The sequence below is a fragment of the Mustela nivalis genome, assembly GCF_964662115.1.
Source record: "Mustela nivalis genome assembly, chromosome: 5".
Taxonomy (NCBI): domain Eukaryota; kingdom Metazoa; phylum Chordata; class Mammalia; order Carnivora; family Mustelidae; genus Mustela; species Mustela nivalis.
The window spans coordinates 24725700-24750902 of record NC_139024.1 but is presented as its reverse complement, the minus strand read 5'-3'; the positions used below and the strand labels follow the sequence as shown (position 1 = coordinate 24750902).

General features: G+C 45.7%; 1 protein-coding gene and 1 long non-coding RNA gene across 8 annotated transcripts in view; one reads left to right on the top strand and one right to left on the bottom strand.

The window, feature by feature from the left end:
* Positions 1-2909: 2909 nt before the first annotated feature.
* LOC309864999 lies at positions 2910-13035 on the top strand. Of its 2 annotated transcripts, none has more exons than XR_014311903.1 (3): positions 2910-3111; positions 5662-5765; positions 10276-13035. It is a non-coding gene; the product is annotated as an uncharacterized lncRNA (long non-coding RNA). The 2 variants fall into 2 exon arrangements; XR_014311904.1 differs by having other exon boundaries at positions 10251-13035.
* LOC309864998 (uncharacterized protein) overlaps positions 7296-25203 on the bottom strand; it is a 70135-nt gene continuing 52227 nt past the window's right edge. For 2 of the 6 annotated variants that reach the window (XM_082731043.1, XM_082731045.1), the window contains 6 exons: positions 16925-17124; positions 16564-16741; positions 13473-13620; positions 11300-11508; positions 10925-11009; positions 7296-10181 (listed from right to left, as the gene is read on the bottom strand). The gene's annotated coding sequence lies outside the window, so the exon portion shown is untranslated. Of the gene's footprint in view, positions 10182-10924; positions 13621-13693; positions 15367-15729; positions 16041-16563; positions 16742-16924; positions 17125-25203 lie in introns of those variants that run through there. The other 4 variants (XM_082731044.1, XM_082731042.1, XM_082731046.1 and 1 more) reach the window with 4 other exon arrangements.

Below are 25203 nucleotides of genomic sequence, written 5' to 3'. Positions count from 1 at the left end.
ATTTAAGCCATGCAGTCCAAGACCTAGTATGTCTGAGGGGAAAGAATTGTGAGGAGAAATTAAAACAGATATGAAAATAAATGTCTTTGAGAGGCCTCCTAACTTGAGCCAGGGGAGTTGGGGCAATAAAAACCCCATGGCGGTCAAGGACAGAGTGGGAACAGAGGGACCTGTGCTTCACAGGAGTGCCTGGCATGGCACCAACAACGACTATTGACCAGCAATGAGGGGCCAAGGGAGTTTCTCAACAACGCCTACTCCCTGGCAAGGAAAAGAGAAAGCAGCCAGGTGTGCATAACTGAGCAAGCATTACAAGCTTGCAGAGCCCAGCGAAGCAGAGACTGGCATCAAGAGAATGCAAATCCGTGGGCCTGCTGACTGGAGACCAGGGTGGGATTCAGGACATGAATGGTAGATGCCAGCCCACGACTGTGAGGACAAGATGTGACAGCTTCTGGCTAAGTAGATGCCAGTGGAGCGTGGAGGATAGTGGTGAGCCAGAAACTCCTCTCTACAGTGCCTAGGTGCTGCACTGAGCTCTCGCTTCCCACACAGAAACTAAGATGGCCTCCGGGGAGAAGGGGGAGGGGCGGGGAGAGTCCAGAAGAGGACTATTTAGGGAATCTACATCTTAAAGCAAAAGTTATCTTGAATTAGGGGCTCCTGGGTGGCTCAGTCGGTTAAGGGTTTGCCTTCAGCTCAGGTCATGATCTCAGGGTCCCGGAATTGAGCCACACATGGTGCTCCCTGCTCAGCGGGGAGTCTGCTTCTCCCTCTGTGCTCTCTCTGTGTCTCTCAAATAAATAAATAAAATCTTTAGAAAAATTATCTTAAATTTATAAGTTCAGTTCTAGGAAATAAATACTTGCTTTTTTGAATTTTTTTAACACCTAAGATTTTGCACTATGGTGGTTCTATAAAGTTCATACCTACTCTACAACTTTTAGTCTCTGCAGATTGAATTTCAGCAGTAGAAAAAAAGCTGGGAAGGAGGGGCTGGGAGAATTAAATAAATACGACATAATAACAGTAAGGTGGGTAAAGAAATTGAGGCTCATAGAAAGCAAAGCTTTGCTTCTCATGGAAGTGAATCAAGGGCAGGCAAGTGCGTCACTTCCAGTACTCACTCCAGCTTTGAATATCAACAAGTATCGGGAGGGGATTCCAGAACAATCTCTCTGAGACCGTGGCCCTGCTCACAAGAGCTCTTCAGTCCAGGAGGCTGAACTGCAAAACGGGGAGCTTTTCTGTGAGGCCTCCTATCTCCAGGGTGATGTCACTGCGCCACAGGAAGCCAGCACACTAGGGCTGGTGGGGTTTCCTGCCCCTGTCCGGTGACATCCTCCCTATCCGCGCCCCCCCCCACCCCATCTCAGAATGTGCAGTCCCTTAGGTGGGGAGGGGCTCAGGTATCCTGCAGCTGGGTCTGAGAAACCCTTCTTGTCCTAGCAAGGGGTGGGTGTGGCTCTTAAATAGTCTTCCTCATTTGTGAACAGCAGTGTTCTCTAAGGAAGGGCAGATGCTGCCACTGGGAAGAGACCCCATGTCTCAGCACTGGCCCTGACAGAGCTCAGTGCACTTTCTGCTGCATCCTCCAGGATGTTTAGTACCGGTGATAGAAGAGAAGAGCCCTTCCTTCTCTTTTCTCCTCCCCAGCTCGAGGAAACCTAAAGGAGGGGAGCAGGCTGTTTCTCCTCTGGGCAGGGCCTTATCCCGTGAGACCTGTGGGCCTCAGCCACTGACTCTGCTGTCCCTACTGAGGAAACCCTGTCCCGTCAGCCCCTCGTTGTAGGCCCAGATAAGTACCTCTTCTCAGGCCAGAGAACTGAATCTGCTGGACACCAGCCAGCCTCCTCCACACTCCCTTCAAACAGGGTCTCCGAAATTTTGACTCCTTGGCCCTCATGACTCTGGGGCTTGTCACAGAGCCAGCTCCTGGCCTTTCTTTCCAGGTCTCTCCCTTGACCACTGTTACTCTGATGTTCCATGAGATGGGTGGCATTTCCATAGGAGATTCACATCTTCCCAGGACTCGCCTTCGGTGGGAGGCACAAATCTTCCCAGCCTGGATCCCACCACATTCATCTGAGGCCTCTGTTCTATACCTGGAACCCCCAGGGCTCAAGTGGGTCAGGAAGCAGGGATCTCCAAGCTGCATCCACGTTTTTATCCTGTATTGGTTCAACCTGCTCAACAAAGATAGCTCTTAACATTTCTAAGTGGCTGAAAATAAATCAAAAGAAGATTAATAGTTTGTGACACCTGAAATGATATAAAAGTCAAATGTCAGTGATCATAAATAAAGTTTTATTGGAAGACACCGGAACTCCCTCATTTACATATTGTCCGTGACTGCTTTTGCACTCTAACAGCGGATTTGAGTCTCGGAGATAGAGACCGTAAGACCCACAAAACTTAAACTGTTCACCACCCGGACTTTGACAGTAAACGTTTGTTGACCCTGGTCCAGCATGAGCTGACACCCTGTCACCGCCAGCGGCATGTAGTGAAAGCTACTGTCGCCCTCAGAATGGGCTGGCAAGCAGATGAAACAACTTCCACCGTCAGGCTGCCAGCTGCCAGAGAGGGCCGTGGCTGTCCCCTGTGTGTGAGGGGATCAATGCATGGTCCCCCCGTGGTGAATTTTCAATAGCTCCAAGTTAAAAATCTCCCTTCAGAACCAAACTGATGTTTATAAATGCCTTTGGAAGAAAAAGTTACTGCTTTCTTATAATAGATTAACTTTTCTTCAAAGCAGAAGAAGCTTGAACTGATTAATAACTTCCAAGCAGGAAGATGATCTCAAACCAGTTCTGGTTAATTTTTAGATGAATCGATTAGAACCACAAACTTGGGTCCTTAGGACTGCCCAAAATAAAAAATGATTAATCCCTGTGTGCGTGTGTGTGTGTTGATCTATTCAGCAAACTGGACAGGAGTAGAATTTACCTGCCTGAGGGAGATTTTGAATCTGAGGAAGGATTTGCATTTTCAAAAATCAGCGGTGTGTCTAGAATCTCATGGAATAAGAAAGGCTGAAGAGGTGGGATGCTAGGAAATGTGGCCACATCCTTTGTTCAACTTAGAGCGCCAAACTGAAGATACTGCAAGGTAAGACAGTAATCGCCTGAACCTGACTGTTGATTGGGGCTTTCAAAATCTCTTTTATTCAGTCTCCATTTACTGAGAACCCATTCATGTGTACCATGTTTTGTGCTGAGTGCAAAGCTGGGTGCAAAGCTACGAAGATACACCCCACTGTCTTTGTACACACAGAGAATACAGAAAAACTGGACGGTTTTCCTGGCGGTGAGTTGATTCAGGCAGGCTAGCTCAGAAGGCGGATTTTTTTTTTTTTTTTTTTTTTTGGAGCACTAATGGAGTTGGTCTTCCACAGACCAGCCAGGAGCAGGCATGGGACGCAGGGAGGCTCACAGCATCGTGGCACTGGGACTGGGGAGCTACTCCAGTTTGGGGAGATTCTAGGGCTCCGTGGCAGGCGTCGAGGGTCACGGCCATTGCCCCAGATCGATTTTCTTTGAGCTGCTGCTTTCTCTTGGCTTGAAACTCTTCTCTCCACCACTTTTGCTTGCCCATAGTTTCAGTATTTGGTACTCTGAGCTCACTGGGATCCCTTGTGGCCTCGCTTTTCTCATTTCTAAGCATCTTACCGACTCATTTTTTTTTTTTTCTTGACAGTTTTCTATTCAAATTTCCAAGAAAGAAATGGGGACTACCCCAGTTTTTCTGTGTGTGCTCCAGGTTATGGAATGAGTAGCTGACCAACGTTTTGATTGGACGCCTGTGGGTTTGCGGTCCCCCCCGAACCAATCAGCTCTAGGAGCAGGGTCCTATGGGGCAAAGCACAAACCCTTAAACTGCTCCTTTGGGTTTCCCCCCAGTGGGGTTAGGGGGAACAACCGATAATGTGATTAACTTGCTTCCCCTGGAGACACATAAAAAATTAACCCTATGCTCTGATAACATTACGAGCCAAATACACTGGACAAGTTTGGCAGGATACATTGTGGGAAAAGAAAAGAACCTACAACCAGGTAGAAGCAGGGCTAAGGGAGCCTCCTGCCAGTAGGGTAGCCAGGAGGATAAAATATCCCCAAGAGTTAGCAGCCTCAAGCTGTGTATTGTGTCCATCGAGATTCATGACAGCCAGTGGGACGGGTTGGCATGGCTCTGGGCGGTGGGTCTGCTGAGAGCCAGCAATGCTTTGTACTGGGCTTGGGGTAGATTCTAGTTCTATACGGAGGAGAAACAAGAGCTAGGCTGGATCTCCATGTTGTCCAAAATTCAGAACAGACACCGGAGACAGAGTGCCACACTATGGAATGTGTGGGCACATGCATGTTTGTAGGGGAGAACATTGCTACAACTCTGGGACCCATTTCAGCCACACTAACACAGAGGGTCAGTGTGGCACAAATAACTTCCAACCTTCCCCTATGACATGGCTTAGGCTCCTGACCATTCCGGAGTGGGTCAGCAGTGCAGCGCATCCACATCCAGAGCTGAGAGGCTGGAGAAGGTGAGAGCCAAGAGGAGTTTGTGAGGAATCAAGGCAGCCATTACGGTGACGTTTCAAGAACAGAAAGAAAGCGGGGGAAACTTCCTTGGTCAGTAGAACCAAAAGATTCTTGGGCCCACTGATAACTTCCCTTGGGACCCAAAATTACCTACATAGCTAAGGCAGTTTTAAGAGAACTCAGAAGTAAATTATACTGTTACAAGCCACAGGTTGAGGTCCACCTGGGGAAGCTGGCCAGTAGACCAAATCCCCCCGAGGGTTAGAAAGAACACAAGAGGAGGAAAGCACTCTGGGGCTAGACTACTCTTCATTTTTCAGAAGCATGGCCTCATGGGCCTTTTTAATTGCTTTTTAAAAGTCTGAGTGGCTTCTACAGCTCCCATTAGTTCGTCTTGACAGAACCGTTCAGGTGGTTGCCCCAAGTGCTCTACCCATCTTTATCTGGAGCCAAGAGCAGACGTTGGGCTAATGAGCAAAATGAAGGATAGCAATGACTTCTGTTGGCAAAATTAGCAATCTGTTCATTAATATCAAGGAGGTTAGAGCTGGGCTTTTACTGCTGAACCGAACTGTATTCAAAACAGGTGGACTGGCTAAAACATTAGCGGCTCTCTCTACTCCTAGGACCGCTGAATCTAACATTCTAGGCAGCTTTTCCCTGGTCACCTTTCAGAAATCAGAGGCGTGATCCGGAACTTGTCCTGTGTTCAGCCGTGAATTGAGATAACTCTGGATGCCTACTATTAACTAAATCTGATCTTTAGAATACTGCCCTGTCACTGTCAAGAGAATTTTTCATGTCAAGGGTGGACAGAGCACCTAAAAGTTCAGAGGGCTAGGACTTCGCTGAGCTTACAGAACCAAGTGCTTGAATATTTGGGGGTCTTCTAATGGATAACTATGTACAAGTGACAGCATTTGGTCTGAGACGCGCTTCCATTATCATTCCATAGTGCGGCTCAGGGCTCTGAGGAGCTAGGGATAATCCAATCCCACTATGTTCTTAGCTGGCAATAGGCAGCCTCAGTGATACAGAAATGAGATATTGCTGAGGCCAGACAGCAATCCTTCATTCATCCATTCATTTGTCAAATATATCTGGTATACCTTCTATTTTCCAGGCATGTCCTCCCCACACACGGTACAGTGTTGCACGAGGCAGACAGGTCCCCTCCCTTGAGATGTTTCCAGGGCAGTGAGGTCAAACGAGTAACATCAGTCAATGGTGAGTATCCCAACAGGGGAAGTACAAAGGCATATGGGATATGGAGCAGATAGAATATACAAGGCTGGGTGGTTAATACAGTGTCTTCTTTTATTTTTGGAAAAATCCAAGTGGCAGAATTGACCCCCACAGGCAACTGGACCAAGGCCCGAGGCCTGACCCTGTTACAGAGTTTGCAGCTCAAGGACAGCTTTAAGGTCCCATGGTCCTCCTCATTCCATCAGTTTGGGGCCACATGGACACCTGGCCCCCTCCTATTTTTATCCCAGAGGGCACTAAGGTTCAAATTCATATGATGCAGTTGGCAGATTTCATCCCCAGAGACCGCAGCATGAAAAGGCTCAATGACTTGCCCAAGGACATTGATTGAGTCAACAGTAGAAACGGGAGCGAAACTCAGTCACCTGACGCTGGGGCCAGCTCCCCTTCCCTTGACACGTCACCTAACAGGGAAAATAATCTTCTGAAGTATCGAATAGCACGAGCCTTCTGATGAGTGAGCAAGCCGGGGAGCCGATCGTGAGGAAAGTGGGTGTTGAATTTCCTTTGACACAACCCCTTCGGGAAATACAGCAGCGGATGCAAGAAGAATGTGACTTAGGTTTTAAATGAAAGCAGAAATCTTTTAAAATAGGCTTGGAGAACTAATAAACAACTATGAGGACTGGCTATGCATGTCAGTCCAAGGGAGAGCAGAGAAAAAAGAATCAAATAAGCAAATGTGTAAGCATTCTCAAGCAGGCAGGCAAGAGTGCTGGTGACTCCTGGTCTTTACGCAGGTGGCAGAGAGGTCCTTTCCATGCTCTTGGTTAGGGGGCTGGGGGTGAGGTAGATCTTTTTTTTTTTTTTAAGATTTTATTTATTTACTTGACAGACAGAGATCACAAGTAGGCAGAGAGGCAGGTAGAGAGAGAGAGGAGGATGCAGGTTTCCTGCTGAGGAGAGAGCCCGATGCGGGGCTCGATCCCAGGACCCTGGGAATCGTGACCTGAGCCAAAGGCAGAGGCTTTAACCCACCGAGCCACCCAGGTGCCCCGGTGAGGTAGTTTTTGTTTTGTTTTTTTAAAGATTTTATTTATTTATTTGACAGAGAGAGAGAGGTCACAAGTAGGCAGAGAGGCAGGCAGAGAGGCAGGCAGAGAGAGAGAGGGAGAAGCAGGCTCCTTGCCGAGCAGAGAGCATGATGCGGGGCTCGATCCCAGGACCCTGAGATCATGACCTGAGCCGAAGGCTTAACCCACTGAGCCACCCAGGTGCCCCGGTGAGGTAGTTTTTAAGCACAGATCACTTCAGAGTAGTCCCACTTGAGCCTTTGATAAGCTAATGACATATGCCCCGATGAAATCAAGGTTGCCTGAATTCTTCTTGGGATGAGAGGAAACAGTATCCGCACCTGGGAGCAGGGGATCTGTGATTCACTTCCATCTGTGGCAAGGACAGGAACCCAGGACAAGCCTGGTCTGCATGCTACAGATCTCCAGCTCACTCACACCAAACCTCTAGAAGAACAGCCAAAGAATGGGCTTTTACTTTTTTTTTTTTTTCTTCAGATTTTATTTTTAAGTAATCGCTTCAGCCAGCATAGGGCTTGAACTCAATCCCGAGATCAAGAGTGGCGGTCTCCCCCTGCAGAGCCAGGCAGGTGCCCTGGGCTCTTGCATTTTAGATTGTGAATTCTATGAAAGGAAGGAAATTGCTTACAGAATTCCATACTAATTTTCTCTCAGTTGGAATTTCTATGAGTTTCTTAAAAGATCATGGCTTCCCTGGGCCTCAAATGGGGCCAAAATGGTGTTCCCTCCGAAGAGCTCCGCCGCCCACCAGCAGAGCGCTGTGTCCGTTTCCAGCCCCCACGGCAGCGCCTGGGATTAGGTTCTTCCCATCTTTCTTTGACAAAGCAAAGCAAAACAAAACAAACAACAAAACTGAAATGAGTTTTCTTAATATGGCTCAGTTTGGAAAAAAAGGAAAGGAGTTTGGAAAAGAAAAGGTTTTCATTGACAGTTTAACCCACTTGTAGATTCTATTTATTGAAACGTGTCTATGGGCTTATTTTAGCGATGCCACCAAATATAACCTCTCGGCACCATGTCCTGGAACGGGTAACATCCAGGCTCCTGAGGGATTTGGGATTAGAAAGCTTAGATCTGAGCCGTCCTAGTATGCTCACTTCCCTCCATTTCTCTTTCTCCACCTAAAAGATACTCCAGTGCTGCCTGAGGGTTGTACTGGGAAAGAGGAGAGAAGAAAACTCGCTGAAAGTGACTTTCCAGTTTTCCCCGGTTTTTCCAAGGTTTATCACATAGGAACAAATCTCCCTATACCGAACTACACAAGAAACAAATCCTATTCTTACAAAGAAAGTGTTCTGCTTGACAGGATAAATCCTTTAGTCTTCAGTAGGTCAACTCAATGGAAGAACCTAGAAGCCAGATTACAGAGAGTGGAGAAGAGTGGGCTCAGTGTGGGTCTCCAAGCTCTAGACTCACAACTCTGACTGCTGATGTCATCTTCCGGGATGCCCCCACCTTCCCCCGCCCGCCAACAAGATGTATCCAAAGTGGAGTACACTGTCTCCTCCACCCACCCCTCCACCCCTGCCCACCCACAGGGTTCTCTGTCTCAGTGAATGCCACCGTCTTCCTCACAGGCCTCTGATTTGAAACCGAGGAATTCTCCTCAATGCCTTTCTCACTCACTGTCTCTACTTCCAACAAGTCATTCATTCCCTTCATTTCCGCCTCCCAGATCTCTCCCGTATTTATCTATTTCTCTCCGTTCCCACCACCTGCCACTTTCCTAGCCCTGCTTGCCAGCACCTCTCATCCAGATCGCTGCACCAGCCTCTTATTCAGGTCCTCCTGCCTGGCCCTTAGTATTTCCCACATGCAGGAAGAGCGATCCTTCTTACAGGCAAATCCGAGGCCCTTGCTTTCCTGTTTAACATCCTTCCATGGTTCCCCATTGCCTTGGAATAAAGGCAAACCAGGCTTATAAGGACTTTCTTTGCCTGAATGGGTTTATCTCTTAAGATTCTTGACTTTCGGGGGGCGCCTGGGTGGCTCAGTGGGTTAAAGCCTCTGCCTTTGGCTCAGGTCATGATCCCAGGGTCCTGGGATCGAGCCCCACATCGGGCTCTCTGCTCAGCGGGGAGCCTGCTTCCTCCTCTCTCTCTGCCTGCTGCTCTGCCTACTTGTGATCTCTGTCTGTCAAATAAATAAATAAAATCTTTAAAAAAAAAAAAAAAAGATTCTTGACTTGCCACTTGTAACCCCTTCATACTCCATCCCTGAGCTATGGAAACTTTCAGGTCCCAGTAAACTTGTCTGGCACACTCTCTCCTCCTGGCCTTGCTGTATAATGTTCCCACAGCTTGAAACACTCCTTACTCTCACTCCTGCTTACCTGATTCACTGTTATTAGGCCTTCAGACCTCAGCTTCCAAGTCTCCTCACACAACTTATGTGTTCCAGCAGCACAGTCTATGTGTCCCATGTCAAAGCTTCTGCCTCTCGCTGGGAGTGCAAATGCCTATTTATTTTTTAAGCTGTATTCTCTACTACAAGTTATGTCCCTTATTTGGCTTTCTAGAAAGGCACAAGTAAAATAACAGCATTGGTTTGGCTGGGGTTTGGGGGTTGGAAAGGAGGAGAGAATTGACAGCAAAACAGTCAAAAAAAACTTTCTGGGGGTAATGGAAAGGTTCCATATCTTGACTGTGATTGTCAAAATGCATCAAACTGTACACATAAAATGGGTGCATTTCTTGTATATGAATTACAAAACCTCAATAAAGCAGGTTTTAAGAAAAATAAATGTATACTCTCTGATTTATCTCATAAATACACCTGACTCATAGTAAGTACCTTCCATGAGTAATTGTTAAATGGATGGATGGATTAATGAGTATTCTTCCTTTCCTCTCATGTTTTATACAATTGGCATAAATTTTTTAAAAAATACATGTGTTTATAAAAAGGGTTAAGTTATGACCTATGTTAACATCCCATAAATGGGATTCAAATTTCCTTCAGTAAAACATGCAAACCCAAGACTGTGCATGTCCTTTAGAAAAAATGCTTTCAGGATGAATGCAGGGAAAGGAGGAAGCATCACAGTGACATGAGACAGCTGTTTTGCCTACTTGAGGTATGGAGCAGGTGAGAAGTAATAGCTTCCAGGGGACTGCTGCTGGCAGTTCTGAGGCCTGCCTGCCCGGAAGCTGCCTTGCTGGAGCCCAGGCTAATCTGGGTTCTGGGTGCACTGTGTTCTAAAGGCACTGATGAGGGGTGCATCTGTCTTCGGCTCAGGTCATGATCCCAGGATCCTGGGATCAAGCCCATGTCTGGCTCCCTGCTCAGCAGGAGTCTGCTTCTCCATTTCTCTCTTCTGCTCTTCCCTGCTTATGCTCCACTCCTGTCAAATAAATTAATAAAATATATATATTTTTAAAAAGCACTGATAATACTCACTTCCATTCTTTAGCTTCATGTTCCATCTTCATTCTTAGACACCAGGCAGCTCAAGAGAAATGGGACAGGGGCTCCTGCCCAGACCTGCCACAGAAGTGCCTGCACACTGACACCAAGAGATGGAAACAAGCACCTGCCTTGGCCTGAGACAACCTTGACCAGAGACAGAGATTGTACTTCGTTAACAGCGACCTAGACCGGGGTTAACCCCAGTTCAGCTGTCCAGTGTTAGGAACCATTTCTGTTCACGGAAGCCCACACTTAAGTGTCTACGGAATGAAAGACTAGTTAGAATTAGCTTACTCCTCCCTTCTCTTTCAGATGAGGAAACTGAGGGCAGAAGGGATGAGCGAGTTGGCTACGCTGTGATAAGACAGTGGGGATCAGCTCCCAGCAGCCTCTTGGCTCCTGGAGTGCTCCCTGCAGGCACCGCCACTCCTTACAGCCCAGCAGTGATCAGCCCAGTTTGCTCTGTCGGCTTTGGAGAACACTTGGTGAATCTAAATCGTGAATCTTGGGATTCAGATTTACTCTCAGATTTTATCACTGCATGAATGAAAAGAGCAAAAAGACAAAAAGAAAGTGACTTGTTTTCTGGAGATCACACAGCTCATTTGGCCAAAAGATGCAAGACCCCCCACCTCTCTTCTAATTACTGCCTTCTCGGAAGGTGCCTGCTTCTCCCACCTGTCGAAGGGCACGCGATGTCCATCAAGGCTGCTCTCCGCGGGGCTCACCCCCACCTCTTCTGCTCTTGCACACCTGGCGGAGACTGTTGAATGAACAAACAGACAGCCTTATTTGTAAGTAGGTGGCTTGGAATCCAGAATACACTTTCCAAAGGAAACAACGTCATGAGAGGGTTTGGGTTTCCTGGGCCCGCCCACGAAGCTGAATTCGTCTATCACATGACTGCAAGACTATATATTTTGAGTAGGAAATAAGGGAGAAAAGAAGTACCATTACCATATTAGTCCTAAAATAAACGAGGAAGAAAGAAAGAAATAGAACGAGGAAGGAAGGAAGAAAAGGACAAGAAACGCCCGCTGGGGCAGACCTTACCCACAGGGCCCAGCTCCACTCGGAAGATGAAGGGGGGCCGCCTCTCTCTTAGATGAGTGATTATGCCTCGAAATTAGTGACTTCCTCTGCTAACAGTCGAATCTCTGACAGCTGCTCAGATCAGCCAGGCATACATTACTTTCATCTTTAATAAACAGGCACTCTGAAGTCGGTGGCTGGTCTCCATGGCAACCAGCTCCAGTTTTCCACTGATGCCGGGGCCAGAAAGGAAGAAGAAATAGATCACTTTGGCTGAGGGGCAGAGGAAGGCAGGGTGTGGGACACAATGCACTGCCCTCCATTTCCTACGGGTCCCAGCTCTTCCCCTCCCCACCCTGAGGATGGAGAGGAACTGCGGTGCCATTTTTCTACGCACAGAGGAGGAGGAGTCCTGATCCGTGATATGGAAAAAATCTGGAGGGTGCCTGGGTGGCTCAGTGAGTTGAGCCTCTGCCTTCATTCGGCTGGGGTCATGATCTCAGAGTCCTGGGATCGAGTCCCGCAAGGGGCTCTCTGCTCAGCGGGGAGCCTGCTTCCTTCTCTCTCTCTCTCTGCCTGCCTCTCCGCCTACTTGTGATCTCACTCTCTGTCAAATAAATAAACAAAATCTTTAAAAAAAAATCTGGAAAAGGACTGGGCTGGACAGCGTAGTGCAGGCCAAAGCCCGAGCTGCCAATGAGCTAAATGCAATTTGATCCAACCTTATCCTTATGTACTGTGTGTGCCTGGCCCTCTGCTACCTGCTGTGGGGTTATTTCCAGGAGGAGATCACAAAGTAAGGAGCGGTGCCAGCGAACATCACGGTGATAGGGGAAGGAGATCAGAGCATACGTCAGAAGAGGCACAGCCCTTGCCTCCCAGAGCCCCGTGCAGCTGCTGCTCACCACACCCTCTGACCTCAAGCTCAGCCATTCTTGGGCTCTGGTCGGGGTGACTGGCAGCTGGTCAGGTGGGAATTTGTGGTCTGTTGACAGTTCACCGCTGTGGCATCCACCAAGACTCTTAACACCTGAGATCCATAGCATTGCCACCTTCTCTGAGCTCTCCCTGGAGGGTCGACTTGGTCTGCAGGACTGGGCTCTGATCCCCTTGCCCAGACCCCCTGCTTTGCTCACACTTGCCTCTCTTCCCTCAAGCACCTGAATCACAGTTCCGGATCCCCAGGTGGACGCCTGCTCTAAAGCAACTGGCCACCTGGAACCACCCCGACGAGGAGATCCTTAATTTCAGCTCTGGTCCCTTGCCAGAGCTGTCGGCATCTCTACCCCAGCAGGTGTCTGGACCCTCAGGGTTACTGACTGATGCCTGCAGAAGCTAAGCCTTTTCACTGGGAGCCCCTAAAGACTGGACCTTGGACCACAAACACCCCACTCACCATCCCAAAGCCTGCCAGCTTCTGGTCCCAAGCTCTTCCCTCTCCCTACAAGCCACACTGCTGCCAAAATATCAGAAAGCCTCATTTCTGAGCCTGAATGGACATGATAGACGTGGTATTTGAGATGACTCTTGAAGAGTAGCCAGGATTTAGACAGCAGAAGAGAGGGCTTTCTCTGCCAGAACCAACGTTCTTGATGAGAGTCATAGGTAATGGGTTACTCCCTTTATTGAAACCTCAATTAGGTGATGCCAACTTCCTGCCCCCGTCAACAGGGAAGGGTTAAGGTAGTTGGAGGAATCAAGTCCTGTCTGGGGCCCTGGGGCACCGAGAGGTACTCGCTCACGGAGGTTCTCCCGGAGCTGGCTTGTGAAAATACAATCAGTACCTTCCCTAGGATTCTTAAAGGGCAACTAGACAGCTCTAGCCAGGAAGAGGATTACAGCAGCTCCCCCCTCACCCATGGGGCATACATTCCTGGGTCCCCCGTGGATGCCCAAACCTGCAGATAGAACCAAACCCCATCTATGCTGTTTTCTTTATACATACCCACCCCTGATAAAGTTTAATTTCTAAATTAGGCCCAGTAGGAAATTAACACTCACTGCTAATAAAATAGCACAATTATAACAATAGGCTGTAATAAGAGTTAGGTGAATATGGTCTCTCTCTCGTAGAGTATCTTATTGTACTGTAGTCGCCCTTCTTGCAATCGATGATAAGAGGCCTGTATGATGGGATGAAGGGAGGTGAGAGGTGTAGACACTGGGATGTATGTAGTGTTAGGCTCCTACTGACCTCGGATCCAGGAGGAGGGTCGTCTGCTTCCCAACCTTCACGGACCGCGTGGAACCAAACTCCGAAAGCAACCCATGGAGAACAGGGCCCACGGTATAAATAAAATCCACTGAACACAGTCACCCGTTATTCACGAAAACAGATGAGGCTGAGGAGCCAGCAAGGACAAGGCATGAGAGGCTCCTGGCAGGCAACATTAAGGAGCTTGGGCTTTTAAAAAGAGATGATGTTGAGCTATTAAGTAGTTTTAAGCTGAGGAATAATGTGATGAGATGATGTTTTAGAACAACCCCTGGGCTGCTGCAGGTGCAGTGGAGGGGGTGGAAAACTTGGGAAGGGCAAGGGCAGAGCCAGGAGGCCCCTTGCCAGTGCCCAGCTGTTCCAGGAGGAGAGAGGGGACGCGCAGGCTGCAGAGGCCAAGCGGAGAGGGGTCTCCTTCACCTGCACTGTCTCTGTTTTCATTTTACTTTCTGCTGGGCTCCCCTTGTCTCCCCGTGCCCCTGCTGTGTCTGCTGTCTGACCCCAGGGGCACAGCCCACACTCACTCGCCCCTGGGCTTTTCCATGTTCATCCTCGCTGCTGCATCCTCTATCCTAACCTTTCTATTTCCTGCTTTCTGTTCTCTTCTCAGTGTGGAGGAAAAGCTGCCCACAAAATCTCCCCACCCTCAGCTTTGGAGGAAATGACCAGCCCCAGGAGACAAACTCCTCTTATCTGCTGGAAACCAGTAGGCTGATTTTTCCAGCCAAAGATCAGAACACCATAGGCTATTGGCCCCACCGGTGGATCACCAGAAATGTCTATTAGGAGTTTGTTGCTTGTTTCTACCCATTCTTGACCCTCCTTTGACCTGAAATACCTCCTCTATGGATGCCTGAAAGCCCACCATTAAGCCAGTCATTCCTTTGTGTTAATTATTACTTTCTCCCAATGGTTTTCCTTTGAACATAAAAATACTCCTGGAAGGGGAAATACATTAGCTTCCTATTGCCTTGATATAAACAAAGAACGGAGGGGAAAAATACAAAAGTTTTTCAAACCGTTCTCAACATCATATATGGGATTGGGATTTAAATCTAATTTGAGCGCAGAATTCACAAAATATATTTAAATTATAGAACTGTGGATATTTAAATTATAGGATATAATCACATGCTTATTTTATCTTTTCATCTTTTTTATTGAAGTGTAACGTACACACAATGGAGTATACAAATCTTAACTGTGTAGTTTAATGAATTTTTATAGATGTATATATCCATGTTTCTGCCTCAGAGATTAAATAAATCCCAGTACTTCAGAAGGCTCCCTGTGCCTCTTACTAGTCAATATTCCCCCAAAGGTAACCACTGCTCTTACTACCATAAATTGTTTCTTCCTGTTTCAAGCTTCATATAAATGGAGTCATGTGGATTCTGGCTTCTTTGGCTCAATCTAATTTTTTTGAGATTCATACCTATTGTCACCCGTATGAGTCATTCTTTTCTACTGGTGCTCAGTATTCTATTGTATGAAGATACTACAATTTCTTTATCCATTTTTCTGTTGATGGACACTTGGCTTGTTTCCAGTTCCTGGCTATTACGAATAAAGTTGCCAAGAATACTCTTGTACAAATTTGGGGGAAGACTAATTTTTTCTTGAATATCTACCTAGAAACGCAACTGCTGGGTCAAAGAGTAGGTATGTATTTAACTTTATGAGACACTGTTGAACAGATTTCCCAAGCAATTGTAGCATTCTACACACCCACCAACAAAATGTGTTAGAGTTGGAGTTGCTCCATATCCTTGCAAACACTGGGTTTGGTCCATCTTTTTAATTTTAGCTATTCTGGTAGAGAAACGTTGACAATATGTTTGCCTGAAAGAGCTGGATTCCTGAGCGGGTGGTCCTGGGCAGGAAAAGGGAGACCTCACATTAATGACAGCTGTTGGAGAGAAGTTCTGATGAGTTTTGTTTGAATTCCTGTTTTGATAATGAGAAACTGGAAGGACAAGAAATCTAGAAGAATATTTTCTATCAGTACCCACTAAAAGAAAGCCAGTCCTGTGGTCTCTAGGCTGTCACCAATGGAGGAAGGAGCTAGTTTAAGCCAATGCTAGAACACTCCAGACAGGATAGACTTAAATACTGCAGACCCATGTGTGAGGTATGTCAAGAAGGGATCTTATACCAGGATTCTTGGTTGCAAGCAAACCAGTTTGAGCTAATGGAATCAAATGGGAATGTACTGAAAGATAGGGTATTCACTAACCCGAAGAGTCAAGGGCCAGGCCTAGACATGGGCAGGAACTGAGGAGAATCTAGAAGGTCAGGAACAGGCAATTCAGTCTGTTTGGCATGGCTCCCTGGCCTCGGTGTGGTTCCTGAGGTCCTTATGTCACTTGTTCAAGGCCCAAAGTTCCAGAAGAGTCTATCTGATTGGCTGAACTTAGACCAAATATCCACCCTCAGGGCTGGTCTCTGCAAGAGCTTCCATGGTGGGGAGCAGGCCCCTGGGTTGATATCCCACTAAGACTGCATACACGAGGAGGAGGTCATTTCCTAAACGAAATCAGGTGTCATCTGGAAGGTGGAACAGAACCAATGTTAAGTAGCCAAAGAAATGCTGCATGTGCACTACAGTCCTGGCTTCAATAGCATTACGTTCACACTATCATGTTAATAATAGAGGAGAGGAAAGAAAACTGGCCTGATCTTTTTGGGTAAGCCAGGTAAAAGTTTTTGGCAGGACTATAAAACCCAGCGGAGTTGTTAATCTGCTTTCAAATGGCTTTGAATAAGAAAAGATCATGTGATTCAAAGTTCCCTAATTTGTCATTTTCAGTCAGTCAGAGTCACTCCCCTTGTAGTGTCACCAAACCTGACAGGGGTCCTGGGTGGGGTGAGGGGACTGTAGAAACTCAGCAAAGAAGATCCCAGCAGAGGGATGGCACTCTTTTCTGGGTCCTCCATCCCTCGGCCTCTACAGGTTAGGGCCTCGGGCCTGAGCTTCTCACGGACTTAAGAAACTATGTGAGACTTGGGGGGGAAAGTCACAGGCTCCAAAATACCTAAAGAAAATTGCAAGTGTTACAATTTTATATGCTCAGTTAGCATTAGGCACATTTACCTTCTCTTTGGTGATGCTCAGCTCAGAGTTGCCTGGGACTTTGGCCCACTGTGCATTGCTCCAAACTACAGAACCACCAGCAAGAGAGAGAGTCAGGGGGAGCAGGAGCAGGGGACCTGGCTTCTCCACAGGGTGGCCACATCTTGATTTTCATCTGAAATGAAGAATCAAAGTCAGCTCTAGAAAAAAAAAAAAAAAAAGAAAGAAGAAGACTAAAGCCCTCACCTCCAGTTCAGAACCTAGTTTCTGGATTCCTTCTTTACTTCTCCAATTGTTCAATGGAATTAATTCACTGTAGCTTTATATGTAGGAAAGACTGTGAAAACCTCCAAGTTACCGGGAATTGGGCCAGAGGTCCTCTTGAGCCTAGACTTTTGAAGCGTGCCATTTCCTTCAGTGGAAAGGGGTTTCTGAAGACCCCAGTGCTGTCCAGTTGTGTCACAAACTCACTACATGACTTCAGGGAAGTCACACCCTTTATTCTTCTCTTTCTTTTCCTGGAACACAGCAAGTCCCAAGATCATCTTAAGTAGATTCCTAAATAAAGAAAGGACCCATGTTAGCCTTGCCGACACATCTTCCGTCATGGGCCACAGAAAACCAAATGATACAATAAAAGCATCTCTGTTCCCCCAAACCAGTCTCAATCTCCAAATTAGGCAGCCTGTGATTAGTAGAATCTATTTCACTGTAATCAGGTAGGGTAGTTCTAGGAAAAAATTATACCGAATTTTACTAAATGTGCCTTCATTTGGTTAACCAGACCACTGGGACTGACATACTGTACCGATTACATAATGTGAGTACCTTCAACATCCTTCCATTTCAGTGAATTGGCTTTTTAGCCATCAGAGTAGAGCCCAATAGAATTTATTTTCTTTGTGGTAGTGTCGAACATGTCTAAATTAGTTAAACTACTTTAATATGAGGTTGCTTTAAGGATCAAAAATTCTCAACCACTCCTTCCAAGGAAACATCAACCCACAACATGTGGACTGAATCTCCATTTTCATTTACTTTGGTTCATTTTGGGTTCTTCCGAACGGCTTCATTTTTCTTCTTGCTAAACCAGTTTACATTTTGGACCTCACTAAACACTCTTATATTTGTGCTAATTTTTTGACCAAATACTTTCCTTCATTTTACACCCCACCACTAGGCATCATAATTGTGATCAATTACAAATTGCTGGGTGGTGAGCTCTTCATTCTGCCCATAGCAAGATAAATTACTTCCTTGCCTAAACAATCTCTCCTAGAATAATATTCTTGACCCCCTCCCATTCTCTGTCCTTCTCCGAGGAGGCCATGCTGCTGATACTCGTGAATGTAATTTGAGCTGTTTGAAAAATGTGCAAACACATTATTAGCAACGTGTTTAAACAGCACCTTTCCCTTAGGTGTTTATAATCCTTTAAAGTTATGATATAATTACTCCTTCCGGCATCCCTTTAAAATATACACAGCACAGCAAGAAAAATACTTGTCAAGAAATATGACGGTTATGAATAGATAAAAAGTAATCTCCCATGTCTCATACAACATTTTCATTTATTTATGGGATCTGTGTATTCCTTGCCTCTTTCAAAAAGGACTTGGGGCTACTTAAAACTCGTATGTATACCATTACTCTAATAAAATAGGAGTAAAAGAAGGGAGGCAGGTAGGAAACCTATTCCAAAACATGACAAAAAACCAGAAAGGTAAATGTGACAGTTTTGATCTTACAGAAATATGAAAGTTCTACATTGCAAAGGTCAGATAAAGCGTTAATACCCACAATATGAACTATATACAACTGCCTAAAAATCAATAAAAGAGCAACCCTCAAGTGTTTATTTTGTGCAAAGAACATGATACTTAGACCCAGCATAACAAATACAAATAATAAAAAAATCCTATAAAAAATGCTTACATTCTAATTCCTACAGAAGGTGTTTCGAATTAAAACATAACAGTGTGTGCACAACTCAACAGCAAGAAAATAAAAAGATTTATAATGTACAGCATTATACAGCAATTTTGTTTGTTCTAAATTTTCTCCCAATGCAAACAGTGCCGAAATGAACAGCCTGGTACTTATTATACATTTTAGCAAAAACACAAATATTTCTAGAAGCCAGGTTCCTAGAAGCAGAATTGAGTTAAAATTAATATGCATTTAAAAATGATAAATAGTGCCAATTAACTCTTCTAAAATATTCTTCTATTTTATACTTAAACCCGAAGAATATGAGTGTGCCCATTTTCCTTAAACGTACAATTACCATATGACCCAGTAATTATACTCTTGGGCATTCATCCCAGAGGAATAGAAGCTTATATTTCTGCAAAAACTGTACATGAATGTTGATAACAACTTTATTCATCATAGCTAAAAATTAGAAACAATCCAAATGTCCTTCAATGGTTGAGGGTTAAACACATCATGACATACCATGCCATTGAATAGTACTCAGCAATAAACAGTTGGTACACAAAACAACTTGGATGAATCCCCAGAGAGTTATGTTGAATGAAAGAGCCAACTCCAAAAGCTTGTAAACCATATGATTGCATAAATACATTTCTGGAATAACGGAAGTATAGAAATGGAGAAAGGATGAGTGGTTGTCGAGAACTAGGGGTGAAGAAGGGGGCAGAGGGAAGTGGGTGTGGGTATAAAGGGCAACACAAGGGATCCTCAAGGTGATGAAACTGTTCTGGGTCTTGACTGCGATGGTACATATGGGGACCTACACAGATGATACAATTGCTTAGAACCAACACACACACACACACACACAGATGCGCACACAGATGAGTTCAAGTTCAAGTGGGGACATCTGAATGAGCCTGATGGATTGTATCAATATTAATACCCTAGTTGGGATACTTACTGAACAACAATTTAGCAAGGTGTTACCAGTGGAGGAAACTAGGTCAAAAGTACATGAGATCTCTATTATTGCTTACAACTGTATGTGAATCTACCATTGTCTCCAAATAGGAAGCTTAATTTTAGGAGATATAAGGCGAATCTGTATGGTATAAGGTCTGTGATTCCTGTGGAGTGAGAAAAGCATGTCCTAAAATAGCAGGTACAGCATTCTGTTCACGATAAACAAAGCCATATATCAGCTTGTGTGTGTATGTGAATAAATAGAAAATTTAATACCGGTTACCCCCAAAGAAGAGGAAGGGAAAAGAATTAAGTTTTAGTCTATATGCTCCTGTATTGTCACAGTGCTTTACAACCAACAGTTCTGTAATTTAAGTATTCGGGGTTTTTAAAAAAGATTTATTTATTGGGGTGCCTGGGTGGCTCAGTGGGTTAAACCTCTGCCTTCCGCTCAGGTCATGATCTCAGGGTCCTGAGATCGAGCCCTGCATCAGGCTCTCTGTGGGGAGCCTGCTTATACTTCTCTCTCTGCCTACTGTGACCTCTCACTCCGTCAAATAAATAAATAAAATATTTTTTAAAGATTTTTAAAAATAAAAGATTTATTTATTTGAGAGAGAAAGAGAACCCTTGCGCTTGAGTGAACGTGGTGGGGAGGGACCGAGGGACAGAATCTTCAAGCAGAGTCCCCGCGGAGCACAGAGCCTGATAGCGGGCTCGATCTCACAACCCGGGAGATCATGGCCTGAGCCAACACCAAGAGTCGAACACTTAACTGTGTGAGCCTCCCAGGTGCCCCCAAGTACTTCTTTTTTTTTTTAATTGTAAGAAGAGATTAAATTATGCCGATAATGAGAGTTAACCAACTGTTCTATATATATATAAGCAGTCTCTTTTCAAACAAACTGGGAGCAAAAAAGTGTTCTGGGGAGAGGCAAGTTTCTGAGACCCAGAAAAGCAAAGGCCCCTCTGAGAGGAGTAGAAAGGTTGTAGAAAGGGGAGTGACCCACAGTAGAAGAGGACCCTGAGGGGAGGGGGAGGGAGGGAGGGGGGAGAGGATCCTGGGAAGAAATGCAGAGACTCAAAAGTAAGAGGGAAACTGGACTAGGGATGCTTTGGGGGTTTCCCAGTGGAAACAGGAATAAAATACTGCTTTGGGTTTGCTATTTGGGGTGATGTACTTATCATTTGTCAGGGAAGTGGCTCATACCAGAAGCTTCCCCTTGCTTCCCCAACATGGGGATTCTACTAGTGGCTCATACCAGAAGCTTCCCCTTGCTTCCCCAACATGGGGATTCTACTAGCTACTGAGCGTATCTCCTGGAATTGTACATTCCAGGGTGGAGCATTATATTGGCCTGTGGTCTCACTGGACCCTTTGTCAGAGGAATTCATGTCAAGGCTTTATCATCTGATTCCCATAGCCCTTATTCAGCCCCATTTCTGGTGTAGGGATCAGCATAAACTCAGAAAGCTGGATGGTTTTCTTTTCCCGGTACCCAGTCACCCTAATAAATGTTCACTGGTCCCACTAGGCTAGGGGAAGGAGCAGGGTCCTTTCTAAAAGGGATCTGGGTCTGCCAACTGGCTTAGTTAAGGGAACTAGAGAAGAGGTATGTATTCCCACTATGGGGATGCAACTTAGATCTTTGCCCAGCAAAACCAGACGTTTTCTCCCTATATATGTGAAGAACTGATTTAGTAAATTGCCCTTCCATCTCATTTCTGGTAATCTAGTGACCAATTTGCCATTGCCACAGATGCCTGCAAATGAAACAATCTATCTCTCCATCCCTGTGGTTTATTACGGTAATCACATTTACCTTGTCTCTCATGGTTCCACTGAGACCAGGGTAACCAATTCCATGATGGCATCGGCACTGCCACCTTGGACCTTCAGAGAGATACCTCAGAGCTCTGCAAGGATTCTGATGCCTCCCTTACCAAGGATTTTTTTTTTTAATTTCATTTATTTATTTGACAGACAGAGATCACAAGTAAGCAGAGAGGCAGGCAGAGAGAGACGGAGAAGCAGGCTCACTGCTGAGCAGAGAGTCCAATGTGGGACTCCATCCCAGGACCCTGGGATCATGACCTGAGCCGAAAGCAGAGGCTCTAACCCACTGAGCCACCCAGGCGCCCCACCAAGGATTTGTTTTACTGCCTTGGTGAAATGCTTTTCACATCCTCACAGAACATTTTGATTAGGCGACAGCTGAACCTGTTGGAGTAATTGATTCATTCCAACATTTCCATCTCCCTGAGCCTCTAGATTCCTTCCACTCTTACAGCCTTGCTTCTCAAAGCGTAATTCGTAGACTAAACAACACCTTTGCATCACCTGCAACCACTTTAGAATCTCATTCCTGTCCTAGACCTGCCAAATCACAACCTACATCTTAACAAGGTCCCCAGGTGATTCATAAGCACATTAAATTTTGCTTTACAGCAGTGGTTCCCAAACTTTAATGTGCATCAAATTCATTTTCGAAAGCACAAATTCCCAGGGCTCAGCTCCAGTGTCCGATTCTATAAATCTGGGGTGAGATTCAAGAACTGCCATTTCTAACATATTCCCAGTTGACACTGATGGCTCCAGGTGACAGGGTGAACCATTCTGTATCAACCAGGGTTGTATGTTACACCAGAGAATTTACAGAATTTCAACCTATAACACTGTAGGCCCTCATAGACTTCAGATGACTCCACAATCTTTAAAATCACTACATTTGATAGAACAACTGAATGCCACAGCATCTAGATCTTCCAATGGCTTGTCCTTCACTTACTTTTCATCCCATGCTATGACCATTGATGATCTGAATGATTGAGATACTACTGCATGCATAGACTATCAGTGTCTATTTCCATCTTTTGAACCTCCCCATTCCCCACAAGTTTATCCCTTCAACTCCTCATACGTGATCAACCCAACCCCAGAATCCAATTATGAAGCTCTATTTCCTGGTCCAACTTTAGTATCAACTACTGCATCAGAGTACCAGGAAGAAATGGGTTATATGCTCAGATTAGGATAATTTAAAGTGGGAATTATTTACAGTGGTGTAGATGGGGTATCAGGAAATCATAAGAGAGAAGGCAAAACCTAGAAGTTAGTAGCAGTTAAGTGTTAGTGCCCTAGACTTCAGGAAGAGGGTCATATGAAAAAGGTCCCAATAAGAGAAGCACTGGTCTTCAGTCAAGGAACTCAGACAACCTGTGACAACCTTACAGAGGGAGCTAAGAGAATAAATACCTTGTCCTCCCTCTATCCCGTTTCCAGTCTCTTACCAGGGATCCTCAGTAGTCACACCCAACTGGAAGCCACAGACAAACAAGGCAGAGGTTATAGTCAACGAAATCAATGAAGAGTGGATCTGGAGAGGAAAATATAAGAACTCTAGCATGGTGGGAAGGGCTGTTGGTTTAGTTTTAAACAAATGTGCTTGTGGCATCTAAGCAGAAGTATTAAGCAGGTAGTTGAGTGGCTCTGGAGATTGGAGAAAAGTCTGAGAGCTGTACAAATTTGAGAGCTCTCAGCATAGAGGCGAGGCCATGAAAGGTGGTAAGATGACCTAGGCAGAGTGTAGAGTGAGAAAAGAAGAGAATCTGAGGTTGAACCTAAGTAGTTCCAACATTTAAAAGTCAAGTGGAAGGGGCACCTGGGTGGCTCAGTGGGTTAAAGCCTCTGCCTTCAGCTCAGGTCGTGACCCCAGGGTCCTGGGATTGAGCCCCACATCGGGATCTCTGCTCGGCGGGGAGCCTGCTTCCTCCTCTCTCTCTGCCTGCTTCTCTGCCTACTCGTGATCTCTGTCAAATAAATAAATAAAACTTTAAAAAAAAAAAAAGTTAAGTGGAAGAGGAAAATATGGCAGAGGGACAGAGAAATATAGGCAGAGAGGTGGGAGAAAAACCAAGAAGAGTGTAGGGGCCTAGATGCCAAGGAAACTTGCTAATTTTCCCTAAAAGAAGGAAGGGTCAGCTTTGTTAAAGTCTACAGAAAGGTCACATAATATGAAAACTAAGGAGTGTCCATGAGATTTAGAGGCATGAAGGTCACTAGATACTTTGATAAAAATGGTTTTAATAAAGAAGTAGGGGAGGAAGCCCTTGCAGGAGGCTAATGAGTAAGCAGGTGTTGAATTGGGGCCAATGATGACTATGCAGCACTCGCAGTTTGGGTGAGAATGGGAAGAGAGGGAAAGAGTAGGGCCACAAAGAAAATGTGGGGTCCAGAAATGGGGTGTTTTTTAAAAATAGGAGTGACTAAGACATGTTTAGATGTTGATGAACAGAATATATGAGAGGGGAGCAAACCAAAGACAGAAAGGAAGGATAATTGGTAACATACCTTTTCTGAGAAAGCTGAAATCTGCAGCATGGGGAAGAGAGGTGACCTTTCTAGGAGAAGGGACATTACTCCCATCTTATCAGAAGGAAAGAACAAAGGATGGACACAGGCACAGGTGGCCGGAAGTGAGATAATTCCCAACCTGAGGGCTTCTATTTCCTCTGGGAAATGGAGTGAGGGATGAATGGGGACTTAAGGCTTTGAGAAGAAAGTTTGAAATGGTTATTTCAGAGAATGAAGGGAGGGTGGACAATGGGGTTTCCGGGGGGGGGGGATTGTTGAGAGTCAACAGAGTTAATGACTGAGAAGACCCTGCTAGGCTGGGGTGGTTTTCCCCAACTGTGCGTTGCTGCCTAGGAGGAGATGCGAGGAAGCTGTATTGTTGAGTTTTTTCAGGACTGATTTCTTTTCCAGGTGAGTATGAGGAAAAGACGAAATAGGCCAGAAGGTTTAGGGTACTGGCAAGATAGTGACTGACAGAGTGGACCATGGACTCTAACATGGCTTCAAGGGAAACAAAGAGTAGACTGGTGGATAATGAAAAGGAGAGGGGCCGCCGGCCTAAGGGCCTCAGTAAACTGAGGTGTGGAGCAGGTGAATAAATAGGCTAGAATACAGTGTGAGGGAGTTGTAGTCACGATGGGAGATTTGAGAGATGAGAAGGTTTAGGAGAAGTAGGTAGTGGAGAAGGTTCAGGAATTGAGAAGCCAAAGTATTTACTAGGTCATTGGTGGATATAGGAACGTCTCCTAGGAGGATGGCAGGGCTAGGGTGTGAGGGAATATCGTGAGCCAGGAGGTATAGTCCTTGGGGAGTGAGAGGGAGTGTCTGGGAGGCCAGTGGATGAAAACAACACCAGAACTTCAGAGGAGCGGCCATTTTATAGTAATGTTTGGATGTGGTGCCCAGGAATGAGTCTATACACACCCCTCCTCCTGGGTGTGTAGAGTGCAGAATACTTAAAAGAGTTACAAAGAAGCCACACTCTATGGGTAAAGATGGGTCTCAGTTCAGGCAAGGAGATGGAGGTTCTCCATGGGGCTGAGGCACCAAGAGCCCTGATGAGAACAGAGGCAGCGGATCAGGATGAAGAGGGATGAAGAGACAAGGCTTCAACTTGATCATGTTTGGGTCACAGCTTGTGAAAAAGCTGTCACTAGAAAGATTTCATTCTTATTTATTTAATTATTCACTATTTATTGAGAAAGAGTGAGCAGGGGTGAGGAGAAGCAGAGGGAGAAGGAGAGAGAGAAGATCTCAAGCAGGCTCAATGCTCAACGCAGAGCCCGACACAGGGCTCGGTCTCAGGACCCTGAGATCATGACCTGAGCTGACATCAAGACTCAGATACTTAGCCAACTGAGCCACCCGGGTGCCCCTGTCAT